Here is a 15,464-nt window from a genome sequence, read left to right as displayed (position 1 = left end):
AATAACAGGAACAATAACAATAAAAGGGAATTCAAGATGAACTGTGAAATTCACAACCACAGTCATTTGCCCCTGCCTAGGGTCTTTGAATACGTGGGGAATTCCAGTTTCCTGCCTGAGAATCTGTTGAACACTTCTTACCATAGAACACAAAAGTAAAATGATACTTTATCAGCTGCTCTTCCTACAATTTGTCAGAATATTTTTACTCAGAAAAGAGGGGAGTCTGTAAATTCTGCTCATTTTCCTTCTCCCTGTCCATTTCACTTCAACCCTTCTGCTAAACAGATGAGCCACTGGATACCAATGTTCTAGTTTTGGATGAGGTGTTATTTGATAAATGATAATTTTAACTCACTTTTTATTGACTTTATAATTTTTTTGTTCTTGTATTTGGCTTACTGTTGTTTGAATACAATCTTATTACTTGTCAAATCTGTTTCTTTTGCCTGTTAAATTTTTATCTGGATTTTCTTTTGTTGCTGTGAATCTGTGTACTGTTTGATTTCCTGACAGCTTCTTTGTCAGAAATGTTCACTAGAATTTTCTGTTAAATTTGATGTCTCATTCTCACAATGTTTTCATTACTGCACTTCAATTTAAAATTTATATTTCTACAGCTAAGTGCATACTCCACAAACCACCATATGGCACATGGCAGATACTTCCTTGTAACATCGCTAGTCATTCCCTTTCCTGTTCTACTCAGAAATGGAGTGAGGGAGAAAGAACTGTGTATATGTATCTGTACATGCCCTGATTTCTCTTTGTTTTGCCTTGGCGGTCCCTGTGCGAGAAGTACAATGGTGGCAGTAGATGGCGGTTCTCTTAACTTTTTCAACAGGATTGTTCTAAAAACTGAACATATATATGTGTAAGGACATTGGGAAGGAAATATGAGCAAAAATTGTGTGTAATAAGTGCAATTTAATACTGTTAAATAGTAGTAATGTAAAACATGAGAACTGTGTATAATCTTGATAGATTTGTAAAATATCCAGGTTGTTACAGTGGCCACTGGACATGCGTTGAAATTAAGCAAATTGTGTACAGTCAAAATAGGGCTTTTATTACAAAATTTGGTATGTAACATATATTAATTATATAACTGCACTTCAGAAAAAAAGAGGCTTAAAAACTAAAAAGACAACATCTATTTCTCAATAATGTTTTGCGAAAATAATGCCTTATTTCCTCCCGCACTTTCCATTCATTTCCGTAACACTCATGTGCTGACTGAACTTACCAGTAAAATCTAGCACATCTCTACATTTCTTCAGTATCTTCTTTTGATCCAACCTGTTGGGGATCCCATACACCTGAGCACTAATCAAGAACAGTTTGCACAAGTGTCATTTACATGATCTCCTTTACAGGTGACTTGCACTTTCCTAGAATTCTCCCAATAAACCCAAGTCAACCTTTCGCCTTCCCTGCTACTGACCTCGTGTGCTCGTTCCATTCCATGTCACTCTTTAATGTTATGCCTGGATATTTAGTCGACATGTCTGTGTCAAGAAACACACCACTAATACTATATCTGGGAACTGCAAGATCATTTTCCCAACACATCAGCATTAAATTACATTTTCCCACATTTACAGCAAGCTGCAATTCATCACATTGTCGATTGCACAGCTACATTCTGGCTTTCAGTGCTAGTTTTGCAATATCTAACTGAGTGGTTTAAAAAAAGCAGATACATTGCATACACTGTTGTGTCATTTCTATTTATGGATATAATTTAATTTGCCACTCCCCCCCCCCCCGCCTTACCCCATGAGTACATATTCCTGTTTTCCTGAATTACTTCACCAAGGAGCTTTAAATATTGATTTTCTACAACTGGAATACACTTGAAAATAGATGATAACTGTCTTCAGAATGCCTCTTTTAAAGTTCCAAATACCAGCTTTAAAGGACGAATCTAGGGCTATACTACAAGTCCCTATGTATCATTCCCACAGGGATCATGAGGAAGAGATCGGAATAGTTACAGTGTGCACAAAGGCATTCACACAGTCATTCTTCCTGTGCACCATACGTGAATGGAGACAGCTCCAATAACTGGTACAATGGAACACAACTTCTGCTGTACAATTCACAGTGGTATGCAGAATACCTACCCCCATTAACCATGGACCTTGCCGTTGGTGGGGTGGCTTGCGTGCCTCAGCGATACAGATGGCCATACCGTAGGTGCAACCACAACAGAGGGGTATCCGTTGAGAGGCCAGACAAACGTGTGGTTCCTGAAGAGGGGCAGCAGCCTTTTCAGTAGTTGCAGGGGCAACAGTCTGGATGATTGACTGATCTGGCCCTGCAACACTAACCAAAACGGCCTTGCTGTGCTGCAAATGGCTGAAAGCAAGGGGAAACTACAGCCGTAATTTTTCCCGAGGGCATGCAGATTTACTGTATGGTTAAATGATGATAACGTCCTCTTGGGTAAAATATTCCGGAGGTAGAATTGTTGTGGCGTAACAAGACAGCCACGCCACGGAAGTAGCCGAAAGGCACGCGTTTAGCTCACGCAGGCAAGAGAGAGGTCTGTAACAGGATACGTAATGATTGCTATAAAGAAAAGTACGTAGCTGCTGGAATACTTAACTTTAATCCATCCTTGTGGTACATCGCTATTGACGATATAAGTGAGACTCTTTAGATACAAGCTATGTAAGGCTAATGGCGCCTTGCTAGGTCGTAGCCATTGACTTAGCTGAAGGCTATTCTAACTATCTGCTCTGCAAATGAGCGAGGCTTCGTCAGTGTGCATCGCTAGCTACGTCATCCGTACAACTGGGGCGAGTGCTAGTACGTCTCTCTAGACCCGCCGTGTGGCGGTGCTCGGTCTGCTATCACTGAAAGTGGCGACACGCGGGTCCAACATGTACTAATGGACCGCGGCCGATTTAAAGCTACCACCTAGCAAGTGTGGTGTCTGGCGGTGACACCGCAAAAATAGTCCCCCATTCGGATCTCTGGGCGGGGACTACTCAATAGGACGTCGTTATCAAGAGAAAGAAAACTGGCATTCTACGGATCGGAGCATGAATGTCAGATCCCTTAATCGGGCAGGTAGGTTAGAAAACTTAAAAAGGGAAATGGATAGGTTAAAGTTAGATATAGTGGGAATTAGTGAAGTTCGGTGGCAGGAGGAACAAGACTTCTGGTCAGGTGACTACGGGGTTATAAAAACAAACTCAAATAGGGGTAATGCAGGAGTAGGTTTAATAATGAATAGGAAAATAGGAATGTGGGTAAGCTACTACAAACAGCATAGTGAACGCATTATTGTGGCCAAGATAGATGCGAAGCCCACACCTATTACAGTAGTACAAGTTTATATGCCAACTAGCTCTGCAGATGACGAAGAAATAGAAGAAATGTATGATGAAATAAAAGAAATTATTCAGATAGTGAAGGGTAATGAAAATTTAATAGTCATGGGTGACTGGAATTCGGTAGTAGGAAAAGGGAGAGAAGGAAACGTAGTAGGTGAATATGGATTGGGGCTAAGAAATGAAAGAGGAAGCCGCCTGGTAGAATTTTGCACAGAGCACAACTTAATCATAGCTAACACTTGGTTCAAGAATCATAAAAGAAGGCTGTATACATGGAAGAAGCCTGGAGCTACTGACAGGTTTCAGATAGATTATATAATGGTAAGACAGAGATTTAGGAACCAGGTTTTAAATTGTAAGACATTTCCAGGGTCAGATGTGGACTCTGACCACAATCTATCGTGACCAGTAGATTAAAACTGAAGAAACTGCAAAAAGGTGGGAATTTAAGGAGATGGGACCTGGATAAACTGAAAGAACCAGAGGTTGTACAGAGTTTCAGGGAAAGCATAAGGGAACAATTGACATGAATGAGGGAAAGAAATACAGTAGAAGAAGAATGGGTAGCTCTGAGGGATGAAGTAGTGAAGGCAGCAGAGGGTCAAGTAGGTAAAAAGACGACAGCTAGTAGAAATCCTTGGGTAACAGAAGAAATATTGAATTTAATTGATGAAACGAGAAAATATAAAAATGCAGTAAATGAAGCAGGCAAAAGGGAATACAAACGTCTCAAAAATGAGATCGACAGGAAGTGCAAAATGGCTAAGCAGGGATGGCTAGAGGACAAATGTAAGGATGTAGAGGCTTATCTCACTAGGGGTAAGATACATACTGCCTATAGGAAAATTAAAGAGACCTTTGGAAAAAAGAGAGCCACTTGTTATGAATATCAAGAGCTCAGATGGAAACCCAGTTCTAACCAAAGAAGGGAAAGCAGAAAGGTGGAAGGAGTATATAGAGGGTCTATACAAGGGCGATGTAATTGAGGACAATATTATGGAAATGGAAGAGGATGGAGATGAAGATGAAATGGGAGATACTACACTGTGTGAAGAGTTTGACAAAGCACTGAAAGACCTGAGTCAAAACAAGGCCCCGGGAGTAAACAACATTCCACTGGAACTACCGACAGCCTTGGGAGAGCCAGTCCTGACAAAACTCTACCATCTGGTGAGCAAGATGTACGAGACAGGTGAAATACCCTCAGACTTCAAGAAGAATATAATAATTCCAATCCCAAAGAAAGCAGGTGTTGACATATGTGGAAATTGCCGAACTATCAGTTTAATAAGTCACAGCTGCAAAATACTAACTCAAATTCTTTACAAACGAATGGAAAAACTGGTAGAAGCCGACCTCGGCGAAGATCATTTTGGATTCCGCAGAAATGTTGGAACACGTAAGGCAATACTGACCCTACGACTTATCTTAGAAAATAGATTAAGGAAAGGCAAACCTACATTTCTAGCATTTGTAGACTTAGAGAAAGCTTTTGAAAATATTGACTAGAATACTCTCATCAAATTCTAAAGGTGGCAGTGGTAAAGTACAGGGAGCGAAAGGCAATTTACAATTTGTACAGAAACCAGATGGCAGTTATAAGAGTTGAGGGGCATGAAAGGGAAGTAGCGGTTGGGAAGGGAGTGAGACAGGGTTGTAGCCTGTCCCCGATGTTATTCAATCTGTAAATTGAGCAACCAGTAAAGGAAACAAAAGAAAAATTCGGAGTAGGTATTAAAGTCCATGGAGAAGAAATAAAAACGTTGAGGTTCGCCGATGGCATTGTAATTCTGTCAGAGACATCAAAGGACTTGGAAGAGCAGTTGAACAGAATGGACAGTGTCTTGAAAGGAGAATATAAGATGAACATCAACAAAAGCAAAACGAGGATAATGGAATGTAGTCGAATGAAGTCGGGTGATGCTGAGGGAATTAGATTAGGAAATGAGACACTTAAAGTAGTAAAGCAGTTTTGCTATTTGGGGAACAAAATAACTGATGATGGTCGAAGTAGAGAGGATATCAAATGTAGACTGGCAATGGCAAGGAAAGCGTTTCTGAAGAAGAGAAATTTGTTAACATCGAGTATAGATTTAAGTGTCAGGAAGTCATTTCTCTAAGTATTTGTATGGAGTATAGCCATGTATGGAAGTGAAACATGGACGATAACCAGTTTGGACAACAAGAGAATAGAAGCTTTCGAAATGCGGTGCTACAGAAGAATGCTGAAGATAAGATGGGTAGATCACATAACTAATGAGGAGGTATTGAATAGAATTGGGGAGAAGAGGAGTTTGTGGCACAACTTGACAAGAAGAAGGGACCGGTTGGTAGGACATGTTCTGAGGCATCAAGGGATCACAAATTTAGCATTGGAGGGCAGCGTGGAGGGTAAAAATCGTAGAGGGAGACCAAGAGATGAATACACTAAGCAGATTCAGAAGGATGTAGGTTGCAGTATGTACTGGGAGATGAAGAAGCTTGCACAGGATAGAGTAGCATGGAGAGCTGCATCAAACCGTCTCAGGACTGAAGACAACAACAACAATTTAATTTGCCACCCCCCCCCCCCCCTCCTCACCCGATGAGTACATATTCCTGTTTTCCTGAATTACTTCACCAAGGAGCTTTAAATTTTGATTTTTCTACAACTGGAATACACTTGAAAATAGATGATAACTGTCTTCAGAAAGCCTACTTTTAAAGTTCCAAATACCAGCTTTAAAGGATGAATCTAGGACTATACTACAAGTCCCTATGTATCACTCCCACAGGGATCATGAGGAAGAGATCGGAATAGTTACAGTGTGCACAAAGGCATTCACATAGTCATTCTTCCTGTGCACCATACGTGAATGGAGACAGCTCCAATAACTGGTACAATGGAAAACAACTTCTGCTGTACAATTCACAGTGGTATGCAGAATATGGATGTAAATACAAGGCCTACACTCAGTACTGTGATCCCACAACTGATCATCATTTTCATAGCTTCAGGGGGTTTTCTTATGCTTAAACTGAGTGACAAGTTTTTGTGCTGTTCATTAATTCTGAACATTGAAAGTCGTAATGTTAACCATTCATATCATAGTTCAGGCACATAAACAAGATGGAAATCATCATTAAGCTTTCTGACAGTCTGGCTGCAATGCCTGGACAATGTAGCCATGTATGTTTCATTGTTCAATTAACTCTGAGGGAGGTAATCACTCGAAAGCTTAATACTGAGTTCAGTCTTATTTTTGTAGCTTTCAACCACTGAACTGTAATGTGACAGGTTAGTTTACTCAAATTCAAATTTATTTTCTGCTCATAACACACTATTTTACACGCACAGGCAATGCCAATAAATGGCAATTATAGCATCATTTGAGCACACACAGAAGTTTTATCTACAATTATTTAATTCATACAGTACGACAGTTATTCACTCTGTAGTGAACAGTTGGTTTTATTCATAATTTAGTGCCAGATTTATATCTAGAACAGTGTTGTTGCTTACATTATTATTGATGTTTGTCAGGTCTTTATGGATAAACCACTGTTTAAGTTTCTTTTTAAAAGTATCTGCAGTTATCATCTTAACATCATTTGGTAGAAAATTACAACCAATAGCTCCTTTTACATGCTAGATTTTGACTGCTAATATTAACCTTCTGTGAACCATATGTAAATCTGTTTTATGCCTCGTATCAGGGTTGTGAATTTGCATGTTCCTTTTAGAAACTTTAGTATTGTCTTTCGCTACTATGATGGTTTGTAGTTACAAATGGCATAAACTGTGAGATTATTAAAGCTGGTAAAAAGGCTTTAACAAGATGTTCCTTGTTTAACTACAGTCTTCAAGGTTCTTTAGTGGATTATAATAAAAGGATGCAAACAGTGTGACATACGGAAGTCAGTGTCAGTCCACGGAGCATGAATGGGTAGCCGAAGTGTTTCAGGTGACAGCTCATGATAAGTGGGAAGTCCAAGTTTGAGTCCCAGTCCGATACAAATTTTTGTAAGTCTGTACCTAATTCAGGTAACGTGGAAGAATTCGCAGACAGAGAATGAATTTGGAAATATTTAGGAATTAAGTTACCGCAGTATTCTCTGTATTCTATATAGACCTTTTCCTGGCATGTGATTAACCTGCTGCTTCCATGATTCTATGAAACTGGTCATCTATGTATAAGCCCAAAAAATTACATACCAAACAGGTCTTTAACAAAATCACGCCATTCACAATATTTTATCTGTTTTGATGACATGGTTTGAAATGCATAGCATTTGTACATACTATGTCAACTTTCAAGTTCTCAAAATGAGCTCTTGACTTTTCAATAAAGAACTGGATTTCTTCAATAAGGCAGGGATAACCGCCTGCTCAACAGACACCGCATATGCCATTGGCATAAATAGTGGTCAAATGACTACATGTTTTGTGTTTTAATCAGGACTACCCAGAAACAATCCATTAATTCTTTATTAAGAAACTGCTCTTTTCTCTTTTCTGAGATTGTTGGTAATATTTTATGAGACTGATACTGCAATTAATAATTTAGTCATATCACATCAGCACTTACAAAAAAGATACACTAACCACTTACAAGGAAGATGCACTATACAGATTGTCAGTTGGCACAAACAATAATCTTCAAACATGCAAATCATTATCAAAATAAATACTGATTTCTGTACAGTATCCAAGAGCCCTAACATGACAATGAAATAATGGTTCGCTCTGTCAAAAATGCAACGAATGAGTAACAATCTTACCATGTACACTAGCGAAATACATGGAATTTCCAGACACCGTTACGCAGTTCTCATCTATTATCTAATACTTAACACTGATAAACAGAAGTCTTCTGTCTAATATACAACAAGCACACTAATTCTTTATGCAGATGACACTAGTAATGATACCAAGCCAAGTATACATACAGAAGCAGAAGAAATGGTAAACAACATTCTTAAAAGCATCATTGACTGCTTTTCTACAATTGATCTCATTCTCAATTTTAAGAAGACACATCATATTGAGTTCTGGACATCAGGGTACACTACACCAATGATAAGTAACACATAGTGAAGAAATAATAAATAGGATGGAAACTTCAGAATTCTTTGGTGTCCATACTGATGAGAATTTAAACTGGAAAAAGCACATTTTGGAACTCCTACAACAACTAGTTCAGCCATTTTGCACTTTGAATCATTGCAAATCCTGGGAAGAGACAAACCAGCAAGCTGACATAATTTTCCTTCAATAAATTTCAAAAAATTAAAAAAAAGGAAATGGATAAGATGAAGTTAGATATAGTGGGAATTAGTGAAGTTTGTTAGCAAGAGCAACAGAATTTCTGATATTGTGAATAGAGGGTTATAAATACAAAATCAAATAGAGTTCATGAATAAGTAGGTTTAATAATGATTAAGAAAATTATAATATGGGTAAACTACTATGAAAAGCCTAGCGAATGCCTAATCTTAGCCAGTATAGACGTGAAGTCCACATCTACCACAGTAGTACAAGTCTGTATGACAACTAACTTCACAGATGATGAAGAGATTGAAGAAATGTATGATGAGATAAAAGAGTTAAGGGAGACAAAAATTTAATTATGATGGGTGACAGAAATACAATATTAGGAAAAGGAAAAATAGTAGGTGAATATGGAACAGGGCATAGGAATGAATGAGGAATCAGCCTGGTAGAATTTTGCACAGAGCATACTTTAATCACTGCTAATCCTTGGTTTAAGAATCATGAAAGAAGAGACCTGGAGACACTGGTAGGTTTCAGACTGATTATATAATGGTAAGACAGACGTTTTGGAACCAGATTTCAAAGTGTGAGACATTTTCAGGAACAGATGTGGGCTCCAACCATAATTTACTGGTAATGAACTGTAGATTAATACTGAAAAAAAATTGCAAAAAGATAGGAAATTAAGGGGAAGGGGCTTGGAAATGTTGAAAGAACCAGAGGTTGCAGAGTGTTTCAGAGGGAGCATTCGGCAACAGTTCACTAGCAAAGGGGAAAACGAATGGGAAATTTTAAGAGAGGATATAGTGAAGGCAGCAGAGTATCAAATCGATAAAAGACAAGGCCTAGTAGAAATATTTGTGTAACACAGTACATATTGAACTTAACTGATGAAAAGAGAAAATATAAAAATGCAGCAAATGAAGCAGGTGAAAGGGAATACAAATATCTAAAAAAATGACACTGGCAGGCAAAATGCAAAATGGCAAACAGGAATGCCTAGGAGGCAAATTTAAGAGTTTAGAATCATATTTCTTTGGAGGAAAGATAGAAACTGTCTACAGAAAATTAAAGACGCCTTTGGAGAAAAGAGAAGCAGCTGTATCAACATCAAAAGCTCAGATGGAAACCAGTACTAAGTAAAGAAGGGAAAGCATAAGGTAGATGGAGTATATAAATGGCCTGTACAAGAGAGATGAACTTGAAGACAATTTTATGGAAATGGAAGGGGATGTAGATGAAAATGAGATGGGAGATATGAGAAGAACGAGACAGAGCACTGAAAGACACGGCCTCAGGAGTAGACAACATTCTGTCCAAACTACTGATAGCCCTGGGAGAGCCAGCCATGACAAAACTCTTCCATATGGTGTGCAAGAGGCATGAGACAAGGGAAACACACTCAGATTCAAAGAATAACACAATTATTCCAATTCCAAAGAAAGCAGTTGCTGACAGATGAACCTGAACTAGTACTAACACAAATTATTTACATAAGAATACAAAAACTGGTAGAAATCAACCTCACAGAAGATTTGTTTGAATTTCAGTAAAATGTAATAAAACACAAGGCAATAATGACCCTGCACTTATCTTAGAAGATAGGTTAAGGAAAGGTAAACCTATGCTTCTGGCATTTGTAGACTTAGAGAAAGTTTTTGACAATGTTGACTGGAATACTCTCTATGAAATTCTGAAGACAGCTGGGGTAAAATACAGAGACAGAAAGGCTATTTACAACTTGTACAGAAACCACAAAGCGCACATAAGAGTTGAGGGCCATGAAAGGGGAGCAGTCGTTGGGAGGAGAGTGAGACACTGTAGTCACCTATTCCTGATGTTATTCAATCTGTAAACTGAGCAACCTGTAAAGGAAACCAAAGAAAAATTTAGAGTAGGAATTAAAGTTCAGGGAGAAGAAATCAAAACCTTGAAGTTTGCTAATGAAATTGTCATTCTGCTAGAGACAGCAAAGGACATGGAAGAGCAGGTGAATGGAAAGGGCAATGTCTTGAAAGGAGGACATAAGACGAACATCAACACAAGCAAAACAAGGCTAATGGAATGTAGCCAAATTCAATCAGGTGATTTTCAGGGAATTGGATTAGGAAATGAGACACTTAAAATAGTGGATGAGTTTTGCTATTTGGGCAGCAAAATAACTGATGATGGCTGAATGTAGGGAATATACAATGTAGACTGGAAAGGGTAAGACAAGCATTTCTGAAGAAGAGAAATTTGTTAACATCAAATACAGATTTAAGTGTTAGGGAGTCTTTTCTGAAAGTATCTGTCTAGAGTGTAGCAATGTAAGGATGTGAAACATGGATGATCAATGGTTTAGAAGAGAAGAGAATAGAAACTTTTGAAATGCTGTGCTACAGCAGAATGCTGAATATTAGAAGGGTAGTTCACATAACTAAAGAGGAAGTACTGAGTGGAACTGGGGAGAAAAGAAATTTGTGGCACAGCCTGACTAGAAGAAGGGATCGGTTGATGGGACACATTCTGAGGAAGCTCCAATATAATATTGGATGGGTAAAAATCATACAGGGATACCAAGAGGCAAATACAGTAACTATATTCAAAAGGATGTAGGTTGCAGTAGTTAATCAGAGATGATGAGTCTTGCACAGGATAGAGGAGCATGAACAGCTGCATCAAACCAGTCTTCAGGCTGAAGACCACAACAAAAATGTCATATGGAATATGACATCTTTAAGAAAGTCTTCATAACTCAAAAACATGCTGTACAAGTAATATGTGAAGGTCACCCACGATTATCTTGTAGATATCTGTTTAAGGAGTTGGGCATTTTGATTACTGCTTTACAGTATATTTATGTCATCACGAAGTTTGTTACAAATAATCCACTGCAGTTAAAAAAGAACAATGATGTACATAATTACAATACCAGAAGGACTAAAAAATATTTGTTTAGCATACAGTCATATTTACAAATTAATTTTTGCTGTGAATGTAAAATGACTCGTTACACTTCATTACGATTTACTGTGCAAAATGATCTGCGAAATATCAAACTAAATAATTAATCTAGAAATGAAAATAATCAATTTTTGAAACTATAGTGTAACTAGATAGATAAAAATATCTACTCACCAAGCAGCAGAATGAGAAGACACATATAAAGATGAAGGAAATATGCAAGCCTTCACAGCCTGTGGCTCCTCCTGGCAGAAGGGTTGAAGAAAATGGATTGGCGACTGCACCATACTAGATTTGAAAATCGTCTGGTGCAACCTTCTCCTTCAACCATTATGTCAGAAGGAACCCCTGGCACCGAAAGCTTGTAAATATCCTCAATCTTTGTATATGTGTGCCCTGCTGCCACTTGGTGGGAAGATTTTTTTTTTTTTTTTTTTTTTATTTACCCATTTACATTATAACTAAGTAACAGGAAGAATGATACTTCATCAATAGCATTGAAACATGTGGAAATTTATGTGTGTGCATATTCAAAAGAATATGGACTAAAAAGTAATTGTTACACATTATCATAAATCCATCATTTCAGTAGCTTTATCTTTACATGTGGTTGCTGAATCTGCCAACAAAAATGGCAGGAAACCAGAAAACTTTACTTACACTTACCACCCCCCCCCCCCCCACACTCTCTCTCTCTTTGATTACATTGTTGTTGAGTATCTTCTGTTTTCATTTAGGAGCCTATGGAGAGTGAGTATGATGACAGACCACAGTAAAAGTTACATGGAGCAGCCCCCCCCCCCCCTTGTGTTTTTTACTCACATAGACATGTCCATTATCTAATATGTTTTCTGAATTCACCGTGCAGTATTAGTATGTATGGTGAAAAGAGCATTAAATATGGCACACTGCATTTAAATATGGCATGATGAAAACATTAGGCAATGCTATTGGTCATTCTGCTGCCACAACCATTATTTGGCTTTCACATTCATTGGCTTCACCAGCTCAACCAAGTTATAACCTTTCTATCATCTAAGTGGAATTCGGGCTATTCTACAAATAATTTTCACAACGAAGATTTCAGGGGGGGGGGGGGGGGGGGGGGGTCCCAGTACCAAACTTGAAACATCATCATCTCCTAAGATTCTATAGTATCTTGTAGCACTAAGACCATATTGTGATTGGTAACATCAGTACCATGATACATACCACACAGAAGACTATTTCTTCTGATATAAATATGCAAAAACCTATACACTGCATGTGGGTAAACAATGTTTACAACAGTGATGCAAGCATGGGAGTGTATGACACTTAACACACAATGTAATATTCTGTTCCACAAAGTTAATATTTACTACAGTAAATAAATTTAAAAAAAGAACTGGTATGCAACCACAATAACAGAGTGACACAAAAATAGCGAGCTACACTTCATGGTCACTTCCTGGTCACTGGAGCGCAACTCTGTTGGTTGCACAACAAAAGAGATAATGACAACATAACAGATGTAATCTTGGCCATTTTCTGATCATTACGGGATACAATTTTATTTAAATATAACTGAAGAAAATATCAAACAGACAGTGGGCATCATGCAAACACTTCCAATGGATTACAATATTTCGGGATTATCAGTAATATTAAGATATAACTAAATATTCCGAACCTTGAGGCTACTTAGTACAATTCTTGCGTATGAATGTTATATGCTAAGTTCGAACAACTACACACGATTACTTGTAGTAAAATCAGCAATATGGTCCGCATCTGGTGCTGGTATTCATGTTGAATTAGATCGCAAATTGGACAGCCACAATAAAAATAACAGGAACACAGTGAAAATATTGCACGTAATATTGTATATATCTTACTTTTCATAATATTTATCTTCCGTCAGTCATTAACATGTGCTTACATTATGAGGATACATTCTCCTCCAAAAAGCAATATTGCCATTTTTAAAATACAATTTCCACTTATTTTATATTTATGGAAAACGATAAAAACAATTAAAATATTTACCTCAGGTCAGACTCGAACAACTTTCACAAACTATACATCACAATCACATACAAACACAAACGCCATTACTATCGAGGACTGACTTGGTATATCGCCAGAGATGGCTATCCTTAATTAGAATATACATTTCACACAAATTTGATCGTTCCTAAAGTTTTTTGTTTGTGGAATATTAGTAAGGTTTACTTCTTTGCCAAACATATTTCGTCAATTTTCTGTAATACATCACGTTAATTAAAATATAATCAATCTATTGCCAAATTTATTCCATTTTGTTAAAACAGGCAACTCATCCCAAATTCAAGTCTTAGTTCCGCAAACCATGGCAGATGGTATGAAGTGATAAAAACAGATTCAAATAAAAAATACAACCTGTCTTAAGGAGATAAATACTGATCATTGAACTTGAAAATAGCCATATTCCATAACCGTTTTTCTACAATATTGGCTTGCTGTAACTTATCGAGCATCTAACAACTGCCCCTATCATAGTAACATCATATCAACTGCAGCTTTTTAAAACTCACTAAGCAAACAATTTTATTTATTCATTCGTGAATTCGTACATTGTCTTCCATTCATTCTAGGCCTCTTGTGGTTCAAAGAAAGCCGTCACAAGGAAGGATCCACTGCTCTAACGAACAACTTTTGTAAATTGAATTCGTAATTAAATAGTAATCATTAAAGACAGGTGCCACATTTCGTTTGTTAATATCACTTACAATACTGCCTTTAACTGTGCTGCATACAACATCGAGTAGCAGTTAGTGTCTTCGTCTACTGTGTTGGGGAGCGCCAGTTCCAATCCGCTCTCCACCTCATGTATGTTATTTATTCCTTACCATTTTTAGGAAGTTCTGGAAATTTCTTATGTTTGCATATTCTGGAATATTCGATGATCATATAAACAGAATCAGTCTCCACCCAGAAGACACTTTTGTTCTGTTCTGCTTGTACTCTGATGTCTGTAATAAACGTGTTTCCATGGTTGTACCGGTACTTCACTGACGACCCTGTTCTCGGGTTCTGACCTGATTGTGGTCACGACGTGACATTGGTGGAAACGCTGGGAACGTCAAAATATATACATCACCACATCTCTAATTAAGACCAATTCATACAGTCAGTCACATCACATCATCTACATCTGTATTATGTGAACCCCTTTGAAGTGTATAGCAGAGGGTAAGTCCCAATGAACCAGTTATTAGTGTTTCTTGCTGTTCCATTCACATATTCAGCACACGAAGAATGACTGTTTCAATGCCTCTGTGTGTGCTGTAATTAATCTAATCTTGCCATCATGATCACTATTGAGTGATATGTAGGAGGTTGTATTATATTCATGGAATTATTATTTAAAGCTGTTTCCAGAAGTTTTGTCGGTAGTCATTCTTGTGATGGATTACATTTGTCTTCAAGAATCTGCTAGTTCGAATCCTTTAGTATCTCTGTGACACTATCCAGTGGGTCAAACGAATCTGTGACAGTACATGCTGCCTTTCTCTATATACCTTCAATATGTCCTGTTAGTCCTGTTTGGTAAGGGTCACACACACTTGATCAATATCCCAGAATGGGTCACACAAGTGATTTGTAAGCAATTTCCTTTGTATACTGATAATATTTTCCTGGTAGTTTACCAGTAAACCAAAGTCTACCACCTGCTTTACCCATGACTGAGCCTATGCGATGATTTCATTGCATATCCCTATAAAGAGTTATACCCAGGTATTAGTAGGAGCTGGCCAAATCGAACTGTGGCTCACTGGCTCTGTATTGCCAGAATACTACATTTATTCGTTTCGGGAAGTGCACAGTTTTACATATCTGAAAATTTAAAGCAAGTTGCCAGTCTTTGCACCATTTTCAAACCATATTAAGATCTGATT

The 15,464-nt window shown here is 37.8% G+C and overlaps 1 protein-coding gene across 1 annotated transcript in view; it reads right to left on the bottom strand.

Annotated features, from left to right (window-relative positions):
• Positions 1-13,646, bottom strand: part of LOC124619967 — a 293,396-nt gene extending 279,750 nt beyond the window's left edge. Inside the window, exon 1 of the mRNA XM_047146629.1 lies at positions 13,573-13,646. The gene's annotated coding sequence lies outside the window, so the exon portion shown is untranslated. The remainder of the gene's footprint in view (positions 1-13,572) is intronic.
• Between the last annotated feature and the right edge of the window lie 1,818 nt (positions 13,647-15,464).

This window comes from Schistocerca americana, chromosome 6, assembly GCF_021461395.2.
Source record: "Schistocerca americana isolate TAMUIC-IGC-003095 chromosome 6, iqSchAmer2.1, whole genome shotgun sequence".
Lineage (NCBI taxonomy): Eukaryota > Metazoa > Arthropoda > Insecta > Orthoptera > Acrididae > Schistocerca > Schistocerca americana.
The sequence above is the reverse complement of the archived record's forward strand: the minus strand, read 5'-3'. Positions and strand labels throughout refer to the sequence as shown.